General features: G+C 35.9%; 3 long non-coding RNA genes across 5 annotated transcripts in view; all 3 read right to left on the bottom strand.

Annotated features, from left to right (window-relative positions):
• The window catches only part of LOC144632800 (uncharacterized), a 139,543-nt gene that overhangs the window by 4,649 nt on the left and 114,802 nt on the right, over positions 1-20,092 (bottom strand). The gene's annotated exons all lie outside the window — the stretch shown is intronic.
• On the bottom strand, positions 1,374-11,502 carry LOC144632794 (uncharacterized). Of its 2 annotated transcripts, none has more exons than XR_013566943.1 (3): positions 11,483-11,502; positions 3,026-3,134; positions 1,374-2,523 (listed from the first exon to the last, which is right to left on the bottom strand). It is a non-coding gene; the product is annotated as an uncharacterized LOC144632794 (long non-coding RNA). The 2 variants fall into 2 exon arrangements; XR_013566944.1 differs by lacking the exon at positions 11,483-11,502 and adding an exon at positions 3,840-3,860.
• On the bottom strand, positions 5,917-9,113 carry LOC144650733 (uncharacterized). Its single transcript, XR_013570181.1, has 2 exons — positions 8,930-9,113; positions 5,917-6,037 (listed from the first exon to the last, which is right to left on the bottom strand). It is a non-coding gene; the product is annotated as an uncharacterized LOC144650733 (long non-coding RNA).

Genomic DNA, 20,092 nt, shown 5'->3' with positions numbered 1-20,092 from the left:
GCTGAAGGTTCGATGCTACAGCATGATTGTGATGGGCGACAAACCGAAACACTCTGAAATATTGCTGAAAACATCAATACGACGATAATAACAGAACCAGTGATTATTTCGTTTGTTGTGAAGAACTCATGATCAGCGGCTTTCTCTTCGTTGTGTTCAAATGATAAATTTGAACTGATGTTCATGATGGAAATGATGTTAGCAAGTATTAGGTACTATTCGTTAAGACAAGAACACTAATTATAGTTACTCCAAATGATTTGAATTCCCTGACTGAAACGATTTAGATCTCGACTAAAGCGTTCGATCATGCGACAGCTGTTTATGGGAACACAAGGAAAAGGCAGCAGTGTGCGGGTGATGACTTCAATTTATTAGTTGCTCGTACTGAGCTGTAATTGTGTCCCGTGTGGCAAAAAGCAAGTCAAACTAAACTGTTTTATTCAAAGGATCAAAACTTTAAAGAAAATGAAACACTGCACGAAAAAACGGACTTACAACCTAGCAAAATCGTAGCAAATATGAAGTAAATACCATATTTGAACGACACTGCTCAAATTTGCTCAGAAACAAATATCATGATTGCATTATATTTGCACACAAGGCAAATATGGTAAATACCGCATTTACTCAATGTTTTCATACCGGTAGCAAATGTAAAGATAAATTGTACATTTGCGACAGCTTTTCTGTTGTAGTAAAGGTGAGGTAAATAGTTAAATTTGCTAGACGAAAAGTTGGATTTACACGTGTAGCAAATATGTTGCAAAATATTACATTTGCTTAGCTTTGATCATATTTGAACGCAAGTCAAACTTTGTGTTTGCTGTAAAATTGCAAGTAAAGCAAAGATCTAGTAAATATCGTCTTTGCTCCGCATTTACATTGATAGCAAATACTTACAAAAGTGAAGTTTACTTCGCTTTGATGATATTTGGACATGAAATTAACTTGATGTTTGCACACATTTACTATAGCGTGACAAATACGAACAAAAATCAATTTTACTTTCGCAGTAAATAGCAGGCAAATATATAAATTTGCCTCATGAAAGGAAGGATTTGCACTGATGGAAATACCATATTTGCTTTCGTTTGGTTATGTTTGCTATATAGTCAAATGCCATATTTGGCCAGTATTTGCAAGAAAATAAGGGAGGGCAAAATAGTAAATTTGCCTAGTCTTTACATGCTATTTACAAATAGAAGTGCCAGTGAACATTCACTGATCATGAAAGCCTTTGTTTGAACAAGCATTTAAAACGTTGTGCCAAACAAGCAAACTTCCCCCTCTCACTAGTTACGTGTATTATGAAAAATGAGAATGGAAAAGAGAGAATGATTAAAATAAACAAAACAAAATGCATGCACACATTTCAAGCTCTATGTAATTATTTATTTCAACAATGTCACATGGCACCATGGAATCAAAAGAAATATTATAAATATCTTGAAATAGAAGTAAAAGAAAAAAAAAACCAGCTTAGCACTTTGAAACAGTCTTAAAAAGGGCATATACAATGCTTTCTATTTCTTTACCGGTCATCACTAACTTAAAATCAATAACTATTCTCACATGGTAAGCAGCTTAAAACTTTTTTAGAACAGTAAGCATGAGATGCCTACCATACTTAATGTTCTTGATTGATTGTTCGTAACTGTTAAATGAATAAAATATTATACTTGTACATGCCGGTAAGTACATATATCTTTAAATATTGTCAGAAGGCAAACAGCTAAACATTTTTAAACAATAAGTATAAAACTCCCCCAAACATCTACATAAGAAATATTGTAATTATGATCAGTAAACTGTTTTAGTGCATGTATGTGAACATTTGGTTACCATGAATCAGCCATTGTCACAGACAGTTCAATGCACATTTGAAAGATCAATGACAGCATGAAAAGCCTAACTTACAGTAGCTTGTTCACAAAAATGAGGTTTTTGCATAAAAAAAGACAACTAAACATTAAAAAAAAGAAAGCATTCAATCAAGTACAATGTACATGCAGCTTTCAGGAAAACAGTACTGTAATAATCACCATTCAATAGTTGAAATTTCCATTTTAAACAATTAAAGTTCTCAAAAAGTTTAAAACAAAATAGTATGAGATTTTAGTTTTTTTCCTTTAAGCTTTAGAAATGCAGTGATGCACCCCATTATTAAACAAAAGGAGGGCAGAATGTACCAGTTATGCTAGGGCAAAGGAATGCCATCAGGTGCAATGCCTTTTTGCAGTCCTTCTACAATGTATGTGCTGCCTTTCAGTAAATGGTGTGCATACATGTAACCTGCATTAAAGCAGGACTGCGCCACTAAAGTGTGCTGGTGCTAAATAATTTCTTTTCTAAGCCTGGGCTCTCACAGCCATCTCTGTTTCCACTCTCCTCTTCTATCTCTGGCATGGAATACTCAGACAACATAAAGTCCACAGTCATGAATTTCTGGTAGTGATCTTTTTCCTTTACTGTTAGGATGTGGACTGCTCTACTGAAAGCTTTTACCCTCTGCCTCTTTTTCTGTAAAAGAAAAATATATTTAAGAAAATTATTTATCAATGGTAACTCTTGAGTCACAAATTGACAATAAAATGTGGGTTTAAAAGAATACCAATCTAAAGACCACTCTTTCTTAAAGTCTTTAAACAGAAAGGCCTAAGAATCTATTTCAAAGAGACAGTAAACTGTGAGAGCTATGCAAAATGCATGAATCATTGTACATGTACCGGTATGTATTTTGAATGTGAATGCACACAAAATATCATGCACATTACAGTTGTAGCAGCTAGAATTAGAACAACTACAATGTGTTTTTTTTTAAATAATGTAACCAAAATATACAGCATTGCATTCAAAAATTTAATCTTCTTGTTTTTCTTCTTGCGCTTTCATGTAGGAACCTTCTGCTTGCATCCATAGTTAAATAGACTCTGAATATTTAAATTACATTTTGTATTCACATACACTAATTGCATTTAACTGTACAAAATTCTAGAACACTGTTGAATCATAAAAAAATTACCATATTTAGATGGCTTTGGACGCTCTGCTCCTTCGAGAGATGTTGACTGCATTTCTTGAGTTAATGACACTTTGCCTTTACTTTGTCTGAAAATGGACACCCATAGCAGCTACAAAATAATAATAATCCAAAAAAATCAGTTTGTTCAAACATGGCACAGAGAAATATTCTTAGATTTAATCAACACTAAACTATTCAAAAGATGTATTCATGAGTGTTTGAAATAAACTATTCCAAACAAAAATAAGAAGGAGAAAGACTTGGGGTAAAGTTACAGTAAAACTACATGTATAATCTGCACCTTTTTGCACAATATTTATGACAAAAATTAAATAGCAGGTGTGGGTTATCTACTGAGACATCTGTGGTTAGAGTTCTCAAGAGCTTACTTAATGTTCATAAAACTTCTAGGATGTCACTGAATAAACACCACAAACTGTTGTTTCAGATTTCCAATTTATCAATGAGATCAGTGACCATGCATACTCAACAAAGGCAATTAAAATTATACTAGTGGGATTAAAATTTTTAAACCAATGAAAAATTCAGACTAGGTTCTGCAACTGTACTTCTAACAAAACAGTTGATAGAGCTAGTAGTACATTAATTTTGTGAGATAGAGGAAAAAAGAGGGTTTACTTTTTATGGTGCCAACGGGTACTTTCTACACCAGCTTACATTTGCTATTGTTGTCAAGTTCATTGAATCTAGGTTGATTTGGGTGCCTGCCCAAGCAAAAAAGCCATATTCTTTGTATCGGAAAAGGAAATGTTGGTTAAATGGCCTTTCAGCTTGAGGATATTATTTAACTTACAAGTGACTAAAGAAACCCTTTTTCTCTTCTCTGAAAAACCTCAGTAGTCAATTTGTGGTTCCAGAAAATACATTGTATCCATACCATTTCCACTAAGGGATCTTTCATATGACTCCCCTCCTGTCTAAAAATTTAGCTTCAAACATTGCTTTAAATGTTTGGATCTTTGAGATCCTCTCCTTCCCTTAAATTTCCAACCTCTCTATGGGGAAGTATGAATATTTTCTGGAGCTTACACACTTGGTAAAACATTTGATTATAACTTAACAAAATTCTAAGATCTGATTAATTTTTTATGGCGAGCCCTGTTTATTCGCCAAATTGGGGCGTGTGCAGCTTAAATGCCCAACAGCACATTTGCATGTTGCAGTCATTTGACTACTATTATTTAAATGTTGAATCCCCGGTGGGTTTGAATTTAAAACAAATTGCTCTAATTAAAATGATAAAATAGCTGATAGTTTTAAGAGATCAAGGCCCTTACCAAACACAACACTATTTGTAATATGTTTTTTAACTGTTTTTAAAAACTATTTTTTAACTATTTTTGAAAAACAGATTAAAAATAGTGTTTAAAGTATATTTTTTATGTAGTTTTTGACTGTTTAAACTGTATTTGTAATCTATTTAAAACAGTATTGAAACGTATTTTTCAAATGGTGTTTTTGAGCTGTTTTCTAGATTTTGAAACGTTTTCTAGATTCCAAAGAGGCAGGTTGGAATTTAAAATATATTTCATTCAAACAGGATTACAAATATATTTTAAATTCTCACACTATTTGTAAACTATTTTTAAAATGTTTTTTAACTCTTTTTAAAAACAATTTTTTAACTATTTTTGAAAAACAGATTAAAAATAGTGTTTAAAGTATATTTTTCATGTCGTTTTTGACTGTTTAAACTGTATTTGTAATCTATTTAAAACAGTATTGAAACATATTTTGAAATGGTGTTTTTAAGCTGTTTAAAACACTATTAAAATATATTTTAAAAACTTCTTCAAGATTCCACAGAAGCAGGTTGGAATTTAACAAATTACAAACAGGATTACAAATACATTTTAAATTTGGTGCTTAAAATAATAAGTGTTTGGGTCGAGTACATGAAAACAACAATTAAGTGTGGCTTCACTTTGAACCAAAACAAAGGAAAGAATGGGGATAAAGGTGGTATCTGTTGTAAATATTGAGAAACAACACTGTACAGGAGAGGTGCAGGGAAGGAGAGGGGAAGTTCAAGCGCGAAGCAGGAACATTTGAATGCTCGTGCTTCGTGCTCTCCCCTCGCTTGCGCTTTGCGCTCAAACTTCCCTTCTCCCTCCCCTTTGAACGCCGGCCACGCAGGCTATGTATGACCAAACATATATCTCTAGAGGTCAAGCCTGAGGCTTTCAATAGCAGTGACCAACAGCCAAAAATAAATTTCTAGCTGACACTCACTCTGCTTTCATACTCTCAAGTTCCCAAACTCTTTAAAAAGTGCATTCCACAATTTATGAATGAGCAACAACTGTAAGTTGTCCACTTTACTTTACAAACACTGAGTGTGAAATAATTTGTAAAAGATTTCAAACACTTAATTATGAAGACTCTCAAAAAAAACTTACATGTGCATACAGCGGATTCAAGTTGAGCGTTTAACGGCCACAGTTGTCATGTTCGTTGTCATGGTTGAATTGTTTGCGGTGTGAGGCAAAATGACAGACGTTGGTAGGCGGGAATGCAAACATTCTGTCTGGGAAAACAACAACATGCTTTTTCCCAGACAGAACGTCGTCATTCCCATCTAGCAACGTCTGTCATTTTGCCTCGCAACGGAATCAATTCAACGGTGACAACGAACACGACAACTGTGGCCGTTAAACACTCTTGAAACTTGAATCCGCTGTGAATACATGTACATGTAATACTATATGTATACAGCTGCACATGTATATGTAAAGGACCTCAGCCTCCATCATTTTCTATACCATTGAAATAATGAAAATTTAAATGCACAATGAAATGGAATCTTTTTTGCAATAGCACTGCAACTTACTGTATGTCACAGTGTTAAAATGAACATGACATGCTTCACATGGCTGCTAAGGGTTCTTTTAATACTTGTTTAATTGTTATTTCTAACTTATTTTTAGCTCAACAAGTGTACATGTATCTGCAGGGTTTTCCTTTTGGCCAGCTTGTTCTGTTGGTATTTTTCTGCAAAGATAATAAAAAAATAGACTTCAAAAATTAATTAATTTACATAATAAAATTATGCACTCACAACAACATTATGAAACCCTAAGAAATGATCTTCATGATTACATTTAAAAAAAATACAAATCCCATTCCTTTTGTGTAAATGTGATCACTTATTCGGATACACTTAAGCTTTATAATGTAAGTTCATCATTAGAGGAACATGTAAACTCTGATGATAATGCGTCAGTCAATTGAAACCCTGGTCTCCTGACCCCCAGGACTTAGCTGGGATTTAACATGTCCAAAGCCCAGGGTTCGAAATAATGGCTGGTCAACGACAATGTCCGGACTGATTGGGGAGTTGACCAGTCAACCTTTCGTCTTGCCAGTCATATGTTGACCAGTCACATTTGATCATATTGAAAATGAAATAAATTAAAAAGTCCATGCTGTAGCTTTGTACTGCATAACTTTGATCTGAAATTGTGGGTGAAATGTGTAATGTGTAATGATGATAGTACGGGTTTGTCTTACAAACAGTGGAACTATGGAACTCTTGGTAATGTCATGCATCAAGTTTTAGACTCTAGGTTATAATAAAGTGTACAATGAGTTTTGGTCCTGAATATGCAACAGAATGCACCTTTGACTATGCAGTTTTTCACCCACTTAATGAATGTAAGCTTTCAGTATAGTCCAAATGGCCTTGGGCCTTCTGTCTAAGAATTAAAATAAAAATGCTGCTTTCACTTAATTCATAGCCTGCGTCGCAGCCGGATGTGTGACAAAACCTCGGTATAGTCCATCTGCGAAACACAGCCGAAAAGCTTGTTCTGATATCCTGCAGGTTTGCAAGGATCTGTGTATTCATTTCTGATTGGCTAGTTTCACATTACTATCATTACTTTCTAACAAGCTTTTGTTTTGTGGTCATGCTGACAGACTTTCTTTGTTTATACTGTGCAAACAGAATGTTGGCGCGAAGATTTCCAAAGATAGCAGAGTACCTTGCGTAACAGACAATCTCTCTCCAGGCGCACACAGCAAGTGAAGGAAACTGCTAGCGAAGGAGTACACCTTGACTGCTAGGAAGTCATAGGAAGACTTCAGTCAAAGCTGTAAAAGAAGCAGTTTGAAATTAATCACCTTCGAAATAAACAGTAATATGAAACTAGCCAATCAGAAGTGAATACACAGATCCTTGCAAACCTGCGAGATATCGGAACAAGCTTTTCGGCTGCCTTTAATTTCGCAGACGGACTATACCAGGGTTTAGTTCGTCTGCAACGCAGGCTATTAATTCAGAGCAGCTACCAGTTCGAGCAGATTTAAATGTGCAAGTGACTGACTTTCTTCATTCATCTATAATATGTACATTGTACAGAGCTGCCATTTTGAAATCAAACTGTTGATTGGGCTAGACTTGGCAAAAGAATGCTAGGACTACATTCCTCGCTGATCAATAATGAAGACCATAAATGAAATGGGACTGAAAAAAGGTTCTGTGTGACAGAACAATATTATCCATGGTTATCTTAGGGTACATGTATAGTCACTGTACATATACATGTACATGGGACTGGACCCAGGCTTGTGCTTACATGTACATGTAAATGGAACCTTTCTGAAACCAGTCTGGTACGGAAACTACAATCCTAGCTTAAAATTGTTGACACATATTAAAAATTAACAATAACTGGTATTCACCGAAGTGGAGGTGAATAGTAATCCACCATGTTCACTGACACTGAGGTGAATAACTGTTTTAGTATGTACATGTACCACACAAGTTGAATAACAAGCGGACCAAAACATCACTTTTGGTAAACAAAGCGACGCTTGAAGGCAGTTTGTTTCTCCTTGACTACTTAGAGTTGAATAGTAGTTTGCTAATCACCTCCGAGTTAACCAATCAGCACGTGTGTAAAGCACTATTCACCTGTGTGTTACAGTATATACTAAAATGTACATGTAATGGCAGTTATTATCGCATGGCAAATTTAACACTTGTTTTTATTAAATCTCACCACACTCTCAAGGCTGCAAATAAGTTTTTTTCACTTGAAAGGACATATCTCCTACTAAGACACCATCGTGGTCGCCAAAAAAAAAAAAATTGTGGTTGGACATTACCAATTTGTTGCCGTAAAATGAATTTGTGATCAAAAAATTGTCCGTACATTATGTCCGACTACAATTGCCATTTCATTGGACATGAGCAAATTTGGTAAGCCAATGTCTGGTGACTGACTGCTATTGCAGCCCTGTACTCTGCTCTAAATACCTCCATCTCCCATCTCGCAATCCAATATTGTATGATTGTAGCAAAGAGCTCATGAAAACAAACTACCACATTGATAGGGGAAGGGGTTGGAAAAGTGGGGCGAAATTAAACCATATTACAATAAAATAGGTCCTAATAGTTAGGTCACTCACATACGTGTAATATGTACAATGTAAAAAACTAAACTGATTGCATCTTCATATAAATTGAGTGAAATCAAGGCATTAATTTATAAAATCCAAGCAACGAAATATTTTAGTGAGCCTGATTCCTTCACTTTGTTTTTGCATACGAAAGAAATCGGATTTAGTCTATAAATTATTTCGCAGGCTGAAGTACGTGAACTTAACTTGTAAAGCTTACTGAACGTTCTGTTCAGTTGAAATTACAGTGCAGTGACATGAATAATGTACTACAGTATAGAATCCCGATTACTCCAGCCCTTGGTTTCTCGAAACTTCCTCCAATAACTGACTTTTCCCTTGTGAAGTATTTCTCCGTAATTTTACTCCAGATTTCTCAAAGCAGTTTCCCCCGGAGGTTCAAGATACACACAACTTTTGCTTCGTGTACATGTGCTTATGTGATAGATCTTTTAAGTGCTTAAATCAATTCAAGCTTACCTTTAACGGTGTCATCAATCCATACGGCTGGAAAATGCATCTTTCCGAAGGTGAATCGTCGATTAAGAAACTATTTCAGTTGAGATTTCAACCAACTATGATGGAACATACGTGTACAACTCTGAGCTCGTTTATATAACGACTAAAGGCAAAATTTAAAATGGCGGTGTGGTTCGAGAAGGCCCGGAACGGATCACGTGGTCTGTAAAATTAATAATTAAACACACACGTGACAATAGCGCGCCCAATTTGCAAAAAGTGCTGTACGCTGGTGGGAGAAATTCTTGGATTACAAGCACAAGATTCCTTTTGTGAACAAAATCTGGGATTCCATGGCTAAGTAGAAGGCGCCTTTTGTGTATAAAGGTCTCAGGTATGAGATTAATTAACATTTAATTCACAGATCCCGTTAATCACGGCTGTCCGTCTGCCGGGAGCTTGCAACTCGTCCCCCGGGAACTCCTGTGTTTTGTTTTCAGTGGGTTTCAATCGATATCCAGACCGGCAAAACTTGCTAATTGTTATTTTTCGATTTGCCTATAAAATATCTAGAAGCTTATAATACCTACGAGGCTCTTAAACGTGTATAAGTCGGTCTATTTTCCTCAGATCTTCAGTGTGCGCGAAATGAAGTGAGATAAAACGGAGGCGGGACTGGGGATAGGGAGTAAGGCAACCTCTCAAAATTGTGCAAAAATAGTGTATTTAAAATATGTTTCTATGTTGATCCTGCTTTTAGTATTTCAAAACCACATTGTAAATATTCTAGTCAGCTGAACAAAAATTTACGTATGTTTAATTCAGATTTTTGTAAAACGTGATCATGAGTTGATATTTCAAATAGATTTTAAATATTATGTTTAAAACCTGTTTTATACTGTTAACTTGTAAACCACACTTTAAATATCCTATTTTAAACCTATTTTATACTGTTAACTTGCCAACTACATTTAAAATATCCTATTTTAATCTGTTTTTGTACTGTTAGTTTACAAACTACATTTTAAGTCAACAACCATAGCGGATACAACATTCAAAACATTGTCAAAGTAGCATTTTTAAACTATTTAAACTAACTGTTTGTGGTAATTGTTTTGAAACAGATTTAAAATGCACTATTTAAACTCTGTTTTAAAACAAAAATACCTTGAAAATAGATAGAATTTTTTTCAGAAAAAAATAAAAATGCTTAAAAATAGTGTTCAAATCATCAAAATACTTTCAAATCAGCTTCAAAACAGTTTCAAAACACAGTTGGTTTGGTAAGGGGGATAAATGTAATACCAAGCAAATGCATTGTGTCTAAAATACGGGCAACAAATGCAAGGAATGGTTGGTGTAGAAAAAATATTTCGATATAATTCTATTTCATCTTCAGACTAAGGTGACAAACAGGTAGCTTTGATTTTACTGAAGGATGGTACATTTGCACATGAAAATAAAAAACAAGATGGAACTGTAAAAAAAGTAGGCATAATTCCCTGCTTGCTTTTAGACCGTTGTTCAAAGATGGTGCTATGAACGCTTGATATGGTAGGCTTTTTTGCAAAGTAATAGATTCCAATTGTCATCGCTGTCTATTATCTTTGTGTTTGCATGCCTGGTTTGGGGGAGAAATTATCTGTTCCGTTCATTAGCAGGTGGGTTGTTTTTATTGATAAAAATGTCCAGTAGATTGTATTAAGTATCTTTGTTTTGTATTTTCATGTGCATACCGTAATGATTCGATTTAGCGCCCGGGGCGCTTATTTACTTTTGGCACCTCAAGGGAGGGCGCTTATTCGAGACAGGGCGCTTATTCGGGACAGGGCGCTTATTTAATTTTTGAGAAACAAACAAATGTATCTAACAATAACAGAAACCGTAACAGTTAGAAATTATTATAAGTTCAGTTACTTTTAAAATAATTGTAAATTTCAGCAGTAAATATATACATGAACTGTACGGTGAACGGTCAGGAGTTTATCTAGTTGGCGAAAATGACTTCAGTATGGGCAGTTATCCACAATCGGGGCACTTATTATTATTATTATAAGAATGGGGGCGCTAATAAGAATGGGGGCGCTTATTGGAATAGGGGCGCTTATTTACAAAAACACATTCGAAGGGGGGCGCTTATTTGGAAGGGGGCGCTTATTGGAAGGAGGGCGCTAGATCGAATCATTACGGTATATTAAATGCAATGTACCAACCTTCAGGATTCTTAGGTTGCATTTAATGCCTGTATTATAGACACAATGCATTTACTCGGTATAACATTTATCCTATATTATTTTGTATAAGTACATTATAGGACTTTGTGTCATCCAATTATATCTGTAAACACTCAAGAGAATAGCAAATCAGTCCTCTGCTCCATAGTTATCTGCGTTTTTCCATCACATGTGAATGATTTTAGACCAAATATCACAAACTGAACTATTAAAACTCAGCCCAGCTATTACCAGGATGAATTTATATAAGACAAACAACCAAGTAGCAAAGATAAAAGCTCTATTTCAGAGGAATGTTAGTATGTTTGGTAGGCAGTTTGATCCTCGCAGTCTTACTTACCGTTGTATGGCATACTCGATAACATCAAATATCGGTGTGGATGATGCTGTGGGCGATGAACGTTCCTGGTTTAAACTGTCAGTGAAAGATGGGCTGTTGTTCGAGGACGTTTTGCTCACTGTCTACATGGCCGTTGGACCGTTCGGGCTCGAAGATGATGGCTGCGTTTGAGATCGCAAGGCTCGAGGTGTACTTGTGAATTACTGTTTGCATCCCTCATGTTCAGAGTCCCGTTTGCCTGTTTGGTTTGGTGATTTTGTTGCCATAATAGAATGAACTAACAAAAAAAAAGCGACAAACTGAAATAAAATGGCGCTCCTAGGTTTGAATCGGTTTGAATGGGTTTATAATCACCACGTGACAGCCATTGACATTTTCATTGGCTAAAACAGCATAATGACGTCAAACTACGGGAGGACCTGGTGACGAATCGGTACATCTCGTGTTCAATAAGTGAAGTAGCAAATTAGCGTAAAGCCTTACCACTGACACGATTTTTGCCGGGAAAAAGCGGGAATTTTTAACACGAATAATTATGTCGGCCTCCAGCTAAAAAATCGAGAATGAACGTGAATCTTTTTGGAGAAAGAATACACCAGAGGAAAAAGTGAGGATGTAGAACGAAAAAAGAAAACGAAAGAGAAAGGCTAGGTCTTAGAAAAAGAAGAAAACGGGAAAAAGATTGTGCTTGCACTTGAGGATGATCAAGCGACGACCATGGAAGATTTGACAGCACGATTGCTCTATGTTGTGAGAAAGTGCTAAGCAAAATGGCTGACTTTACATCGTCGTGAACAGGCAAGTCTTAAAGAAATCATCTTAATCTTTCGTATAACACCTTTTTGTACAATCTCTTCAAAGTATTGATATCATGGCACACCAGTTGCGAAGGCTGATGACAATTGGATCATTATTGACTTACCACTGGCTATTTTGAACAAAATCGACCTACAATCTTAAAGCTTAGGGCCGGTTTACATGAAAGGCAGGTGCCCCGGCTAACCCAGCTACCCTGGCGAGCCAACTTTTCATACGTTTCTCACAGGCGGATCCCCCCCCCCCCCCTTTGCGCAGCATTTTTTTATTTCTTTGAATAATAGAATAAAATTGTTTTATTCGTAGTTGTTTCACTTCCACCACTTCCCTACATTGTTTAATATACGAGACGAGGCCTGAAGAAAAACGACAAATATGAACTATTGTTGTAACTTCTGTCCCTTTTAATCATGCATAAAAAATATTAAGGTATACACCCCCCCCCCCCCCCTTTCAGGAATTCCTGGATCCGCCCCTATTTCTTTTGAAAACACATTGAAGTGTTTACATACTAGGCGGGAAGCCCGCCTTGCCTGCGCACTCGGTCTACTTGCCGGGGCACCCTTCTAGGTAGGATAGCCTTTGTCATGTAAATTGCCTGGGCTATCCAGGCTTGCCGGGATAAGTTTTTGAACGTGTTCCAAATTTAAATATGAAGTTAATGGCATAAAATGTATAAATTCTGGACCAAAACAGTGCTATTTAACCAAAATTAGTTCAAATTAGTTTTATCTGTTGACTGGAAAATATAACTTTATTTGAGCAACAGCTTATTTAATAATCTGAAATTTTCTTAGGAATGATTATCCTTATTCACGAAACAACAAATTTAATTTCATTTTGGTGGCCAAAGACTTGAATTTTGATTGAGTTCCCCCAAAAATACACGCAGTAAGTGTTTAAGAGCTTGCGCATCAAAGTATAATAAGTTTGAAGACGGCTAGCCTTAATTACTCAGTAAAAAGTCATATTTTTCTTCAATCATTTGGATCTACATGTACCCGGTACATGGTTTTCCCAGGCAGTAACACGCTTCAATGACACTGTTCTTAACTCGGGTAGAAGGGCTGTGAATTCTGCATCTTAAGGCGGGCTATGTTCATCCCTTCTAGCGGGGTAACTCGGGTAGCTGGGACACCCTCCATGTAGGAGGACACAATATTGACAATATTGACAGATCACAATATTTTGCGGAAACCAAGTTTAATAATTGTTTTCTGATTTGATCAGTTAATTAGTTTTGCTCATGGGAACCACTTGCTTTTTGACAGACTAAAACCTAACTGCACCTTCGATAATACAAGCTGTTTTTATGAAATGTAAAATTCTGTTTGTTTATATAGACTGTTCACAGCCCTCTATTTTTGTGTTTTTGATTATAAGTATAAATTCACTGCTCACTACATGTAGTTCATTGTTCATTGTCTGGGGCTTAAATGTGCCCAAAAGAGTGAACTTTCATCACTCATATGCTCTCTTTGCATTGGTTTGCTTAACTAATAACTTTGAAAAAAAATCATTTTAAGAGGGTAGCCAAGAGTTTATGGGGAAAAATAGACCATGATGCTTGACAATAGCGAAAAAATATACTGTGACACAATTGAAAATGGAGAGAAAACCCTCCCCACAGAAGGCTGTTTGGGTTACAGTTACAGTCTTGCTAAGATGACAATTTGTCTAGCAGTGATCAATACTGTGCAAATATGTTTTAAGTTAAAGAATTTTTTCAGACTGTGGTTTATTAGACACAATCCATTACCAGATATAGAAAACATGTCAAATAAGGTTATCATTACCATGTACAGTCTTTTGCATTCTTGCCATGTTTTCAAAATTGACATAATTATTTTTAGTTGTTTTGTGTATTTTGTCAAGTCCTGCAGGCTTGCCATAAAATAAACAAAAGACCTGAAAAACTTGATATGTTAATTGTTTAATTTCTTTTTTATTCAGCCTTGGCAAAAGATGAATCACAACAGGCACTAAGTATCCAGCTCAGCCATAATAAAGATGCTGGGGTTTCTGCTGACAAATCACTGACGAAAATAAACTGAAGACACCTCAGTCATGTCAAAGATCCCAGGAGTTCTAATGACCAACCACAGTGAACCACTGCTACTGGGAGTGTGGGGTCTTTGGCCAATGCTACAATATCTTTTATAACCAGGCATGTTAGTTGCTGCTAAACAATTCAACAAATATCTATCGTCAAATTTTTGAAAGTCACTAAAGGAGCATCACTCTTAAAACAGTTAGACAACCCCTGTTTCTCCCCTGGTTACATCAGTAAACAATGACTCCTTTTTTCACAGGTTAATGATAGAACCGAATCCCAGCAGATAAAATTTCATTCTCTTAGTGGATGCTTTAATAAATTAAGACAATTTCAATAGAATTCCATTAAAGGAAAGACCAGTCATCTTTGTTACATACAGTTGAACCCCAGTAACTCAAACTCTGAAGGGAAACGAAAAACAGTTCGAGTTAGCGGGGTTTTCGAATTAACCGAGTAAAAATGACTGAAAAGTGGGTCCATAAGGGAAATAGAAGCTAGTTTGAGTTAGCGGGGTTGTTTGAGTTATCTGAGTTCGAGTTACCGGGGTTCTACTGTAGTTTCCACTATTAGGTTTTCAAAATGTGGTCATTTTTAGGAAGCCCACTGTCAAGATGTGGTCATCTTTAGTCAGTCAGTGAAAACTACAGTAGAACCCCGGTAACTCGAACTTGGGTAACTCGAACAACCCCGCTAACTCGAACTAGCTTCTATTTCCCTTGGACCCACTTTTCAGTCATTTTTACTTGGTTAATTCGAAAACCCCGCTAACTGGAACTGTTTTTCGCTTCCCTTCAGAGTTCGAGTTACCGGGGTTCAACTGTATATAACAATGTAAATAGCAATCATGATTGACAATAAATAAGCAAGCAATTATTTTATTATTTTCTTGAAACCCTTTTTATTATAGACATAACCTTCGCATAGAAAAAAAACAGTTGAGGATTTACTGATGAAACCATGTTTTTTAGCCCAAAGGTGACAACGAAGAATAAGAATAAACAATAATTTATTATTTTTTCTTGAAATGATCAAATCCTTCAGTTGAAATAATGAAAACGAATTATTGAACAATTTGAATGTTATTGTTGGTATTCAGCTTTCCACTTTCTTCATGAGTATCATAAATGACTGTAATGGAAACTTTATGAAATCCCTTACTCCACTTTCAAGCAGTGGTTACTTTATAGAGGTGAAATATAAATGAGCTGACTGCTGGGCCTTTGTCCAGCAGTTTTTTGTTGTCCTGTTTGAATTTAGGCAGAGGCACCTGGCATTATCAGGAACAGATCTTTTTGCGTTCGACGAAGGTGAACGCATTCCTAATTTCAAGTGGTGTCCTGTACACATACTGGGTGTCCTGCGTATACCAGGGGGAATTTTGGAGCTAGCATAAATGCCTCGCTTTCAAGTTATCGACGCCCATTTAATGGGCATACACACTTGGACTTACCGCATATGACATCACACTTATCAACGCTTATAACTTGCCCACAAGTCAGTCCGATAAGACCCAAAGAAACAAGGGAGAGTAGGGCGGTGGGGATGGCTGGGTGGTGGGGAGAGACACCCAACGATCAATTTTCTGTCTAAATAGTGAAAATGGCAGTAAACAGACAACCATCGAAGCTGCTGTCGATGGCCACCCATGAGCCGAAAAAAGGATTCATAACTATAACTGCCTGCTTACAGAAATGATTTTCAAAAACTAAGATTTCAAAAACCCGTATGGTTATACCATTGCAGCCATAACTAGAGATGCATGACCACCTATTATAGGGTTCGCTTGGAGAGCTTCCACTGTAGTATACTATATATAGGTTTCCTCCGCAAGTGGGATATATGCCAGAACATAAGGGAGTTAGGTCGTCATGTTTTCATGGTAGGGAGATGATGATTTCAAGCCTATAGGCGGATCCTTGTTGATGGTCGAAGTCCGATCTATACGTGAAAAATCATTGAAAATTTTATAGTAAGCTTGGGGAATAGCCTGCGAATACAGCCGCCACTCATCGTTCCCGCTACTTTGCTTTTCTCATGTGAAAACACGAAACATTGAAACAAACTGTTCTTCCAAAGAGAGCAAATTAAACATTTGCCTCGGTAGCAAAAATTTGGTTAATTCACATATTTGCTCCCTGGCAAATGTGAGCGTAATTGAGGCAAAATTATTTCTTTGACACATGCGCACATCTATAACAAATGTACACGTTTGCTTGTATGGCAAATCCGAGAAAATTGACCGTAAAGTTACTTATTTGTATCTCGCGCAAATGTGATGTAAACTTAGTACAAACAATTTATTTTGCACAGTGTTTACTTGAATTTGCATTAAGTAGTAAACGTGTAATTTATACACAGAAGGCAAATGTTTAACAAATGAATATGAAAGTTAAAAATTTGCCTTGCGAGCAAAAGTGAGGTAAATAAGGAGCAAATGTCATCTTTGCGTCACATTTGCACAACAATTCGTCAGATACAAACATTTGTGTTTACATGGACTTTACAACTTGAGCAAATTTAGTGCAAAGATAGATGCCCAAATTTGCATCATATTTGCTCAACTTTCAAACTTGAGTAAATCCATTTTTTCGTCCAGTGAAAACAGCTCTTTTGATAAAAGTTGATTGCCAAAATTTAAAGGACAATTTGTTTCCCGTGTGGCAATAAGCAAGTCAAAAATTACTTTTTCTCCTGTTTCAATCAAAGCATAAAAGCTTTAAAGAAAACGAGAACAGCACTTTTGATAAAAGTTGATTGCCAAAATTTACAAAACAATTAATATAGAAAAAAATTAAAACTGACGATGAATTCGCGCGTGAAAGTCAATTGCAAATTGTCCGAAAAGATGAACCGTCGAGGGAGAATAAGACCCAGGAACTGTCATTATAATATGACGTGACATAGAAAAAAATTGAGATAGCAATAAAAAATAGGCCAGTAGTTTATACATGTGACTACTGCTACCACATGCACGTCGACTGTTGAAAGAAGTTTATAGTCTGAGACTCATGGAATGTAGCATTTTTGTGACATTGTTTTATTAATTAAGGCACAACATGTTCACTCTGTAAAGAAAGCTTATTCCACTGTGATGGCAACATTATAAAGACATTGGTCAACAAGCTACAATTAAAATGGCATTATTTACAAACATCCGATATATGATTGTTGTAGTGTTAAAGAGAAAGATGTGCACCTATTTTAAACCTTTCAAACTATTTTTACTCACAATTATCAAAAAACCAACTAGGTGATTCTTTAAATAAATCACTGCATATGAGAGAAATTGGTGACCTTAGGTATTATGGTGAAAATCTTCTAAATATCTCGTTGTTCTTGTATGTTAGTTTCGATATTATTATACTTAAAGGTAATACTACCTATCTATGGGAAATGCATCAAAATTGTTTTTGCGTCCAGTGCTAGGCACTGCCATTGCCAACTGGGGCAACCTGTGGGGTGGAAGGACACAGGACACCAAGCAGTTCAACATATTGCTTCCTAAACCGTTTGTTTGTGAATCCATAAATGAAAGGATTTATTGCGCTGCTGGCAAATACCCATATGGTTTGAAGAAGGAAAAGAAAGTTCGGCATTCTGAATTGTTCAAACTGGGAGTATACAATCGTTTTAATAAACTCGATTACTATTACCGGACCCCAGCAAAATACGAATCCTAAAACTACAATAACAAGTGTTTTGGTAATTTTAGCTTCTTCTGTGTGCGAAGTGATCGGTTGCTGAAGGTTCGATGCTACAGCATGGTTGTGATGAGTGACAAACCGAAAGACTTTGAAATATGCCAAGAAAATTACCAAGGCCAGGATGGACACAAAAGCTAAAGCAGTAAACATTATAGTTTCAACAACAACTTTTGCATGAATCGTAAAGACACAGTACATTCTGAGTTTGTTGTAAGATCCGTACGCAGATTTAGAAAAAATAATAATTGCTTGAAGAATGCAATATCCAAGCCACAATGTAGAGATGACGATAGCTGTAGTCTTTGGGTTTACGTATCTATGATGTAAAGCAGGCTTTACTACGCACAAGTAACGGATTACTGCTGTACAGGTCATGGTGATCAATGACATAACCAAAAAATACCATATGAAAAATGCATTGAACGTACAAACGTCTGAGGAAAATGGCCATCTTCCTTTGATTAAGGACGCCAACGAGAAAGGCATGACCAAACCAGCCATCAGAACATCGCTTATACACAAGAAGAGAATGGAGATATATGTAGGTGTACGAAAGCTCGGCTTCCTGCAAATGATCAAACAAGTAAACACGTTCCCGATGATTGCTGAAAATATCAACACGACGATAATAACCGAACCAGCGATTATTTCGTTTGTTGTGAAGAACTCATGATCAGTGGATTTCTCTTCGTTGTGTTCAATTGATAAATTTGAACTGATATTCATGATGGGAATGACGTTAGCAAGTCAGTATAAGATACTATTCGTTAAGACAAGAACACTAATTATAGTTACTCCAAATTATTTGAAAGCACCGACTGAAACGATTTAGATCTCGACTAAAGCGTTGGATCATGTGACAGCTGTTTATGGGAACACAAGATAAAGGCACTGCGTGGGTGATGACTTCAATTTATTAGTTGCTTGTACCGTGAGATGTAATTGCTTCCCGTGTGGTCATAAGCAAGTCAAACATAACTGTTTTATTCAAACGATCAAACTTTAAAGAAAATGAAAACAGCTCTCTTGATAAAAGTTGATTGCCAAAATTTAAAGGACAATTTGTTTCCCGTGTGGCAATAAGCAAGTCAAACTAAACTGTTTTATTCAAAGAATCAAAACTTTAAAGAAAATGAAAACAGCTCTTTTAGTAAAAGTTGATTGCAAAAATTTACACGACAATTTGTTTTCTGTGTGGCAATAAGCAAGTCAAAAATTACTTTTTCTCCTGTATCAATCAAAGCATAAAAGCTTTAAAGAAAATGAAAACAGTTTTTTTGATAAAAGTTGATTGCCAAAATTTACAAAACAATTAATTAAAGGCAGGCATTGTAACGATCAAGGTGACTGTAATAATTTGCTTTTATTTATTATAAATGATTCATTTTCGTTATTTTGCCAAGCCTTTTATTTAAGTTTTTACTAATAAAAGCCAGTTAAGCCATTCAATTTTAAATTTATACAGAAGCTTCATTTCTTTTCTTTATAAGTTGTGCAAAATTACAACCGACCATGGAACCACTCTTTACACGAGGCATATAGAAATTAATAACAAAGAGGAAAAATGTCTAAAGATTTTGGCAACTTGGAACTTTTTTTTAAAGTTCTGTTTAAAATCACTGAGAATGCCTTTGACGATCAATAAACGACTTTAAGCTTTAAAAATGTACAACGGGACATGGTATTACTTTTGAGCACAGGTGTTTCACGATTCGAGAAATAGATCGAAAAAATGATTTATGTAAGGATATGAATGACTTATGTAAGCGTATGAGCTCGAGTGGGGGGCATCCTCGCCCGAAAAATTTTGAAAATCTAGACACGCTCTAATGCGTAATTATATCTAATGTGAACACTTTCAGGGTAGCAGTTTGATGTTATTTTCAAACCAAATTGAAGCCAGTTAATATTGTCGTCTAAAATACATAAAGGGGTTCCTGCCATCCCAAATAATTGCGGTAAATAGAAAATTAGCATATAATGTGGAGACGAGTGATTCATAACCACTGATTCATAACCACTCCAGTGATTTCG

This window comes from Oculina patagonica, chromosome 1 (assembly GCF_052425735.1).
Source record: "Oculina patagonica isolate OP01 chromosome 1, crgOcupat, whole genome shotgun sequence".
Lineage (NCBI taxonomy): Eukaryota > Metazoa > Cnidaria > Anthozoa > Scleractinia > Oculinidae > Oculina > Oculina patagonica.
Note: the sequence above shows the minus strand (reverse complement) of the source record. Positions and strands in the feature narration are given on the sequence as shown.